We start from the raw sequence: 8590 nt of genomic DNA, 5'->3' as shown, positions 1-8590 counted from the left end.
GAACCACCACACTCCCTACTTTCCATTCCACCCCAGCGCCGCCTCGATCCGCCACCGTGGTCGCCGGAATCAGCCACGAAAGGTAGCGGTTTGGACAGATTTTTCCCAAACTTTCGGCCCTTCGTTCTCTCTCATTTCTCCACCAAATTGGACGAGTAAGGTATGGTTTTCTACCTATTTTCCACGCTCTAGCTGATGGTTGGGTAGGATTTCGTTAATTTTGAGCGTAGATTACTGATTTCCAACTTAGGTTTTGGCCGGTTTTGGGTCTCCGATTCCGGCCACTTCCGGTCAGTTTTTGGGGTAAGCCCAAGAACAAAAGTGGCTCCAAATAGGGTGTTATACCTAGGGTAGAAGTCTTGGCCCGAGATGTTGAGATTTTCCGGCGAACCTTTATCGCTTTGGACACCCACACGCTGCCCGCGCGTGTGGCAGCGCGTGGGCACTGTAGCAGAGGGGTATTATTGTCCCAATGCGATCTCCTGGTTGTCACGAGTGCGTAGGATTTCGCGGATCTCAATTCGGACGTCGTTTGGCTATCGAACGGACGATCGCATATTGAGCGTTATCCGGGTTCGATAGGTTGGGACCGTCGGATGGTCCCAAATTTAATATATGTTAATCTGGGTAATTCTAGGATCGTGTAGGAATTCACGGATCGTGAATCGGAGCCCCGGATGTTCCGATTTAATAATTTAAAGTTTATATTTTATATTAACCGTTAGATCGTGCGATCGTGAGCGATCCGACCGTCCGATCTGAACCAAACTTGCAGGACAAGTGTCCTATACCTTATAGAACCCATAGGAACTTTCGGATCGGAATTTGGAGGTCGTGGTCCCCGTGGGCCCGTTTGACCAGGGTTAGGATAGTTTGACCCTTGGTTGACCGTGAGTCTCCCGGAGTAATCTCACCTTCCCAGGGGGATTATCGGGTGCTAGACTATTATTGGGGTTTACGCAACATTAGTATTAAAATATAATTATATATATGTTTGTACAAGGGTACAAAAGACTCTAGAATGTTAGTTGGAGTGCTATACGCACTACCTTAAGTATCTCCCCGGATTTTGGATTCACTACAAGCACCACCAAGTGAAAGTCAGGTCTCACGTGGCGTAGGTTATCCGGCGTTGAGACAGACCCCATACGTGGCGTTGGTTGTACCGACGTATGGGGAGATATTGTGATATTGTGTTGAGGTCGCACGTGGCGTAGGTTATCCGGCGTGTCGACAGGCCCCATACGTGGCGTTGGTTGTACCGGCGTATGGGGAGATTTGTGATATAATGTTGAGGTCCCGCGTGGTGTAGGTTATCCGGCGTTGGGACAGGCCCCATACGTGGCGTTGGTTGTACCGGCGTATGGGGAGTTATGTGATATGACGTGTAGGTCTCACGTGGCGTAGGTTATCCGGCGTTGAGACAGACCCCATACGTGGCGTTGGTTGTACCGGCGTATGGGGAGATATGTGATAGTATGGCATGGTCGCACGTGGCGTAGGTTATCCGGCGTGTTGACAGGCCCCATACGTGGCGTTGGTAGTACTGGCGTATGGGGAGATTATGTGAATTAAAGAGAAAAGAATTGAGGTATTGCCTATGTGGGTGTTTAGGTTTTAGGGGAGAACTACGTGTGGCTTGATCCCTCAAGGAGGGTACGTAGGCAGCCTAAGGTTATTAGGTGCAGCTGCAGACTAAATATTAGTCATAATTTGTATTCGAATTGTTTGGTAGTTGGTTGAGATTTAATGGAAGGCCGAAGGCCATTTGTGTGAATTGCATGAAATTATATTGTGCATGCTGCCAGTTGGGGATATTAAATGTGTTTTTATGCAGGTGAAATTTTGGGAAATGTCTAATTTATAGGGGAGACTCTGCCGAAATTTCGGTAGAAAGTCTCGGTCTTTAGTAAGTGGGCCCGGCATCGGGGTGATGTCAGGAATTCTAAAGGGTTCGTCTCGAATTTCGGGGAAAATTCGGGGCGGGTCCTTTCACAAAGTCTTACCTATTATCTCAAAAAATCACAGTTGTTCATCCTCATCCTCACGTTGGACAGTTTTTGTATGACAATCATCTTAATTTTATTAACATTTTGCCGCCACGGATAATTCTGTAAAGTTTCTGTATGACAATTCTAGTGCTGCCACGTGTCAGAAGATTAAAGAGTAAAGCGGTTGAGATATTGTTAGTCTTGTTAGGCAGTTTAGGAAAACTGTTAGTATTGATAAGAGAAGGTTAGAGAAATTAGAGAGGTTAGAAACGTGTGAACAAGGCTTTAACTCAACTGATATAAAGACTATAATTGTGCTCAGTTGAGCTTAAAAACAAATTCAGAAATACAACAAGTCTCTTCTCTATTTCTGAAATTCTCTCTGCTTTATTTCTTTTCTCTCTGCTCTATTTCTTTTCAGTCTTCCTATCTTAACATGGTATCATTAGCCATGGATCGATCCTGATCTTATGTTCTTCTGCTTCCGCACTCTCTTCCTCTTTGTTTTCTTTCTCTGGCTTCTATCTCTACTCAAACACAGCAACCAATTTCGTGTTCTTTGCTTTGCTTATTACTTGTTTGATCTTTTGTCTCACTGAAAATTCTTCTTCAATATTCCATTTTCAGAAAATTTCTTCTTTCTCAACCCTAAATTCTTCTCTTTTCTTTTAAAATTCTCCACATGGTGACTACTACTCAACTTCAAATTGTTCAAACACCCATTACCACTTTGATTCCCATTGTTTCTACTTCTGATAGTCAAACTTGATGATACAAATTATCTCACATGGAATTTTCAAATGCAACTCCTTCTTAAGGGTCATGGCATCTTGGGATTTATTGATGGATCACGGAAGTGTCCTACTTGATTTGATGAAGGTGTCGAAATTGATGCTTATCAAGTTTGGAAAATGCACGATCATGCCTTGATGCAATTGCTTATTGCAACTCTTTCTTCCACTGCAATTTCTTATGTTATGTGGGTTCAATTGAAAGATTGTTTTTCTACAGTTACAAAAGCTAGCATCTTTCAAATGAAAAATGAGCTTCAAACTATCAAGAATGGTTCTAAAATTGTCTCCCAATATCTGCAAAGGATAAAAGATGCTCGGGATCATCTTTCTATAGTAGGGATTTCTTTTAAAGATGATGATATTGTGATCTTGGCTCTCAATGGTCTTCCTTCTGAATATAATACATTTCGGTGTGTGGTCCGAGGCAGAGAAAATGTGCTATCTCTTAAAGATTTCAGTCTCAGTTGCTTGCTGAAGAAGCCACTCTTGAACACACTAACTCTGTAACTCCTCTTGTCTCTGCAATGATGGCTAAAGATCATACATTTACACTGAAAACTCTCATTCTTGATGAAGGATCCTCTAATCATGTTTCGTCTCATACTCAAAGTTATCATTTTTGTTCTGGTTCTGCTCAATCTTCTCATTTTCCCTCTGGTAACAATGGTGGTTTCCACACTAGTGGTTATTTTACCAATAGAGGTTCTCATTTTAAAGGTCGAGGTAGAGATTGCAATCATTATCCATTTAGTCCAAGAACTCATCAAGCTCTACCTAATTCCATTCCTGGCATTCTTGGTCCTAGCATTGACATTCCCACTTGTCAAATCTGCAACAAGAAAGGCCATGTAGCTGCTGATTGTTATCAAAGGCATAATCAACCCTCTGCTCCTACCTCATCATTTCAATGCCAAATTTACTGGAAGTATGGGCATTCTGCCATTCAATGTTACCATAGAGGCAATTTCTCTTATCAAGGCAAACCTCCTTCAACCAATCTTACTGCAATGCATGCCAACTTCCCATCTTCTTCATCTCATGAGTAATTTTGTGTAGCAAATACTATAGCAACAAGTCATATGACTTCCGATTTTTCTAAGCTTAGTTTAGCTACTCCTTTCTCAGGGAATGATACTATCACTATTGCAGGGGGTTCAGGTTTGGGCATTTCTAATGTTGGTTCTTCTACTTTGGTTGCTCCAAAGTGTTCTTTACAATTAAAGCAAGTTTTACATGTGCCAAAGCTTTCTCAACATATTTTTTTTTTTCCATTCATAGGTTATGTAAAGATAACAATTGCATATTTATATGTGATGCCCTTGGTTTTTGGATCAGGACAAGATCACGGGGAGTGCTCTTCTCAGGGGACTGTGTAGAGCCGGTTTGTATCCTATTCCTTTCTTCATTTCTCCACCCATTCACAAACAAGCCTCTTCTTTCCACAAGAATCTCTTTTGCTATCTTGGAAATCACGTCAACACAAGTCTATGACACAACGATTAGGTCATCCCTCAAATAAAATCACTTTAGCTCTTTTACATCAATCACAGGGTTTTTTTTTTCTTTCGACAATACCAAATATGTCTGTACTACTTGTTTAAAAGGAAAACTTGCCAAGCTTCCTTTTCCTTATCCAACAGTCAAATCTGTCCAACCTTTAGAAGTAATTCATAGTAATGTGTGGGGTCCTTCTCCCACATTATCTATTGAGGGTTTCAAATATTATGTTAGTTTCATAGATCAATGTACTCGATTTACTTGGATTTTTCCAATGATCAATAAAGGAGAAGTTTATTATATTTTTATGCATTTTCATGCTTTCTTGGTTACTTTGGTACTCTTAAAAAATTTCAAAGTGATAGGGGTGGTGAGTAACTTAGTACTAAATTCAAACTTTATCTTCTTGCCAAGGGTATAGTTCACCAAAAATCCTGCCCATATACACCTGAGCAAAATGGTCTTGCCAAAAGAAAACATAGACACATTTTAGAGACTGCAATCACTTTGTTACAAACTGCACATTTACCTCCCAAATTTTGGTTTCATGCTTGTGCTACTTCAACCTACTTGATCAATCGAATGCCCTGTCAAATTCTTCATTTCAAATCTCCTTATCTTTTATTGTTTGGTTCTAAACCAGTCATTATTCACTTGAAGATTTTTGATTGTGCCTATTTTCTTCTGCTCAAGCACTCCAATTCTCACAAACTTCAACCCAAAACTTATACTTTGTGTTTTCTAGGCTATGCAGGTTAATATAAGGGGTATATCTGTTTTGCACCCCAAATAAACAAGTTATTTGTGATAGACATGTCATATTTGATGAAACTATGTTTACTTACACATCTGTTAATCAAGTGCATGTTTCTCCATCTCAGTCTCCATCTACTTCTCCTCTTCCACCATATATTTCACTGCATAACGTTGTTTTGTCACTTGTATCTCATCTCTATGTTCCCTCTCCCTCTCCCACAATCTCTAGAGCCATAAACTCTTTGAATACACTACCTCCTAGTGCTTCAAAATTTTTGATCTCCTCTTCCCAAAATCTACTAGTTACATCATCTACTACACAGTCTCATCTCCCTGTGGATCCTAATTTTCAGCCTGAGAATCTTCATGTTGTATTATAATACCACTTCTAGCCATGAATCTTCACCCTATGACAACCAGGTCCAAGAGTGGTATTTCCAAAAGAAAGGCTTATTCTACTTATGTACAGTCTATTGATTTATCTCAGATTGAAGCTAGTTCTTTCATGACTGCTTATACAGTTCTAGAATGGCAATCTGCAATGAGGGAGGAAATTGAGGCTCTTCATGCTCAAGGTACTTGGGATTTGGTTCCTCTCCCAGCTCATAAGAATCTTGTCAGTTGTAAGAGGGCATATAGAATCAAGAAACATGCAGATGGTTCTATCGCTCGGCATAAGACTTGTTTGGTTGCTAAAAGATTTAGTCAAGAGGAAGGAATCGACTATAGTGAAATCTTCAGCACTATAGTAAAACCAACCACTCATCAATTAGTCCTTGCTCTTGCAACTCAGTTCAACTGGTCCTTATAGCAACTCGATGTAAAAAAATTCATTTTTGCATGGTATCCTTCAAGGAAGTCTTTGTATGGTTAAAAACAGGGTCCTCGTGCCTAGAATGAAAGATTTACTAGTTTTTTTTTATATATTTTATACCAAGTTTGGGTTTTCAAGCGTCAATTGCAGATCCCTCTTTGTTTGTTCAACATTCTTCTCTTGGTATTGTGGTCTTACTCCTATGTTAATGATTTCATCCTCACAAGCGGTGATTCTTCTCTTATTACATATGTTATTGCAGCTTTGACCCAAGAATTTGATAAAAAGTACTTAGACCAGTTGAATTATTTTCTAGGGCTACAAATTTCATATCAATCCACTGGTTTATTTGTGTCTCAGACTAAATATATCAAGGAATTACTTGATAAAGTTGATTTGCAAGATTCAAAACCATGTGCCACTCCTTGTCTTCCCTATCATAGATTACTTATAAAGATGATGGGAAGCCTTATTCTCATCCAGCACAATATAGGAGCATTGTTGGAGCTCTGCAGTACCTCACCTTCACAAGGCCAGACATTGCCTTCTCAGTGAATCAAGCTTGTCAATTCAAGCATAATCCCATGGAATCTCATGTTGTGGCGGTTAAGAGAATCTTGAGGTATTTGAAAGGCACCATTGATTTTGAAATTCATTTTCAACCTGGTCTTCTTAATCTGCAAGTTTACAGTGATGCTGACTTGGCTGGGGATCCTAATGATCGATAATTTGTCTCAGGGTTTATAGTTTACTTAGGCTCTAGTCCTATTTCTTGGGCTTCTAAGAAACAACATACCGTCTCCTGTTCATCCACTGAGGCAGAATATAGGGCCCTTGCTATTGCCACTGCTGAGCTTGCCTGAGTTAGAATATTATTCTATGATCTTCATGTGCCTTTACATATTCCTCTATTAATTCATTGTGACAATATATCTGCTACTTCTCTTTCTTCTAATCCAGTATTCCATTCAAGAATGAAGCATCTAGAAATAGACTACCACTTTGTCAGAGAGCGAGTTATCCGAGGTGATTTGCTTGTTCAACATGTATCTTTTGCAAACCAGTTTGTTGACATTCTCACTAAAGAGTAAAGCTGTTAAGATATTGTTAGTCTTGCTAGGCAGTTTAGGAAAACTGTTAGTATTGATAAGAGAAGGTTAGAGAAGTTAGAAACACGTGAACAAGTCTTTAACTCAGTTGATATAAAGACTGTAATTGTGCTCAGTTGAGCTTTAAAAAAAAAATCAGAAATACAACAAGTCTCTTCTCTATCTCTGAAATTCTCTATGCTTTATTTCTTTTCTCTTTGCTCTATTTCTTTTCAGTTTTCTATCTTAACAATTCAACCCTCAATTATAACTGTTTTAGGCGTTACACGCAATTTCTACCAATCTTCTCTCTCGACCTTGCCATTTTCTACTCCACTCTTTTAGTTTTTTTCCTACTCCAAATTATCCCCTTTCAAATTCGACTTTTGCTCACATTGCTAGCCAAGTTCCAAGACCTTTGTCTCATGGTTCTCTCACTCTGAAATCATCCTCTGACGCAAGAGTCGCTCCAAGTGTTAGATTCAACTACTATTCTAATCCCACAGACCTTGCTAATTGTGTTCGAGGCATGAAGAAGATTTGTGAGTTGTTAAGGACAAGTTCATTAAAATCGTATAAAGCTCAAATAATTTGTGATTTGTGAAGGTTTCAAGTATTTGGGAAAACCTTTACCAAATAACCAAACAGATAATACAGCATTCGAAAGATTTTGCCTAGAGTCGAAAGGCTCACATTGGCATTACCACGGTGGAAGCCTTGTCGGGAAGGTGCTTGATGGTAGTTTCCGTGTTAAGGGGATCAAAGCATTATGCGTTGTTGATGCCTCCCCATTCTCTACCACATCACCAAGCCATCCTCAGGGCTTCTATCTGATATTGTTAGGCAGGCTTGTGACACGCACTTGAAACCACTAAAAATTCTCAATAATTATTTGTTGAATGGCTTTCTTGTAATGAACTCTGTGCCATATTGTTCTTTTTTAATCTTTTAAATTTTTGTGTTTTGGGCGGGTATGTGGCCTTCAAATTGTGCGAGGAAGATGAGTTTGAAGGGAGGCTATTCATAATTCAAGATTCCAAGTTCCAACCGAAGATTTTGAATTTCCTTAATTCAACATTATCCTTTGCTTCTTAAAATTAATTAATAAACCATTGGGATTAGGGTGGTGTTTAGCTCATTCTAGCCCCCCTGGCTAAATGTACGCTTTTATTTCATTTTAAATAAATTTCCCTTGTAATGTCCAAGTTATCTAAAATATAAATAAAATAAGAATCCTTTCATAGAACTTGTCCTTGCAAAACCTTTGCAAGGGAATGATGGCGGAGCCTTTTTTTTTTTTGGTCAACAAAGATATCATAAAAGCCAACCGGCAAAGGCCCAAAGGGGAGCCAAACCCAACCAAACAAACAGAACAAACACACCAAACTAAAGAATTAAAAACAAAGCCAAAAGAACAAAACAAACGAAAAGCCACACAACAAAAGATTAAGCACCAGGCGGAGGGCAAGGAAGACCATCCCGAGATAAAATATGAACTAGAGAGGATGGAGGTCGCACAAGCCACGACTCCAAGCACATCCCCTTCCTGGCAAGCGAGGCAACGGCATCCGCAGACCGGTTCGCTTCACGGGGCACCCAAGCCCAATTCAGATTTGTGAAAGAGGCTTTAAGAAACCTAATATCCTTGAG

At 39.8% G+C, this 8590-nt stretch overlaps 1 pseudogene; it reads left to right on the top strand.

The window, feature by feature from the left end:
- The window catches only part of LOC117621897, an 8905-nt pseudogene extending 1099 nt beyond the window's left edge, over nucleotides 1-7806 (top strand).
- The last annotated feature ends 784 nt before the right edge of the window (nucleotides 7807-8590 follow it).

This window comes from Prunus dulcis, chromosome 3 (genome assembly GCF_902201215.1).
Source record: "Prunus dulcis chromosome 3, ALMONDv2, whole genome shotgun sequence".
NCBI lineage: Eukaryota > Viridiplantae > Streptophyta > Magnoliopsida > Rosales > Rosaceae > Prunus > Prunus dulcis.
Note: the sequence above shows the minus strand (reverse complement) of the source record. Positions and strands in the feature narration are given on the sequence as shown.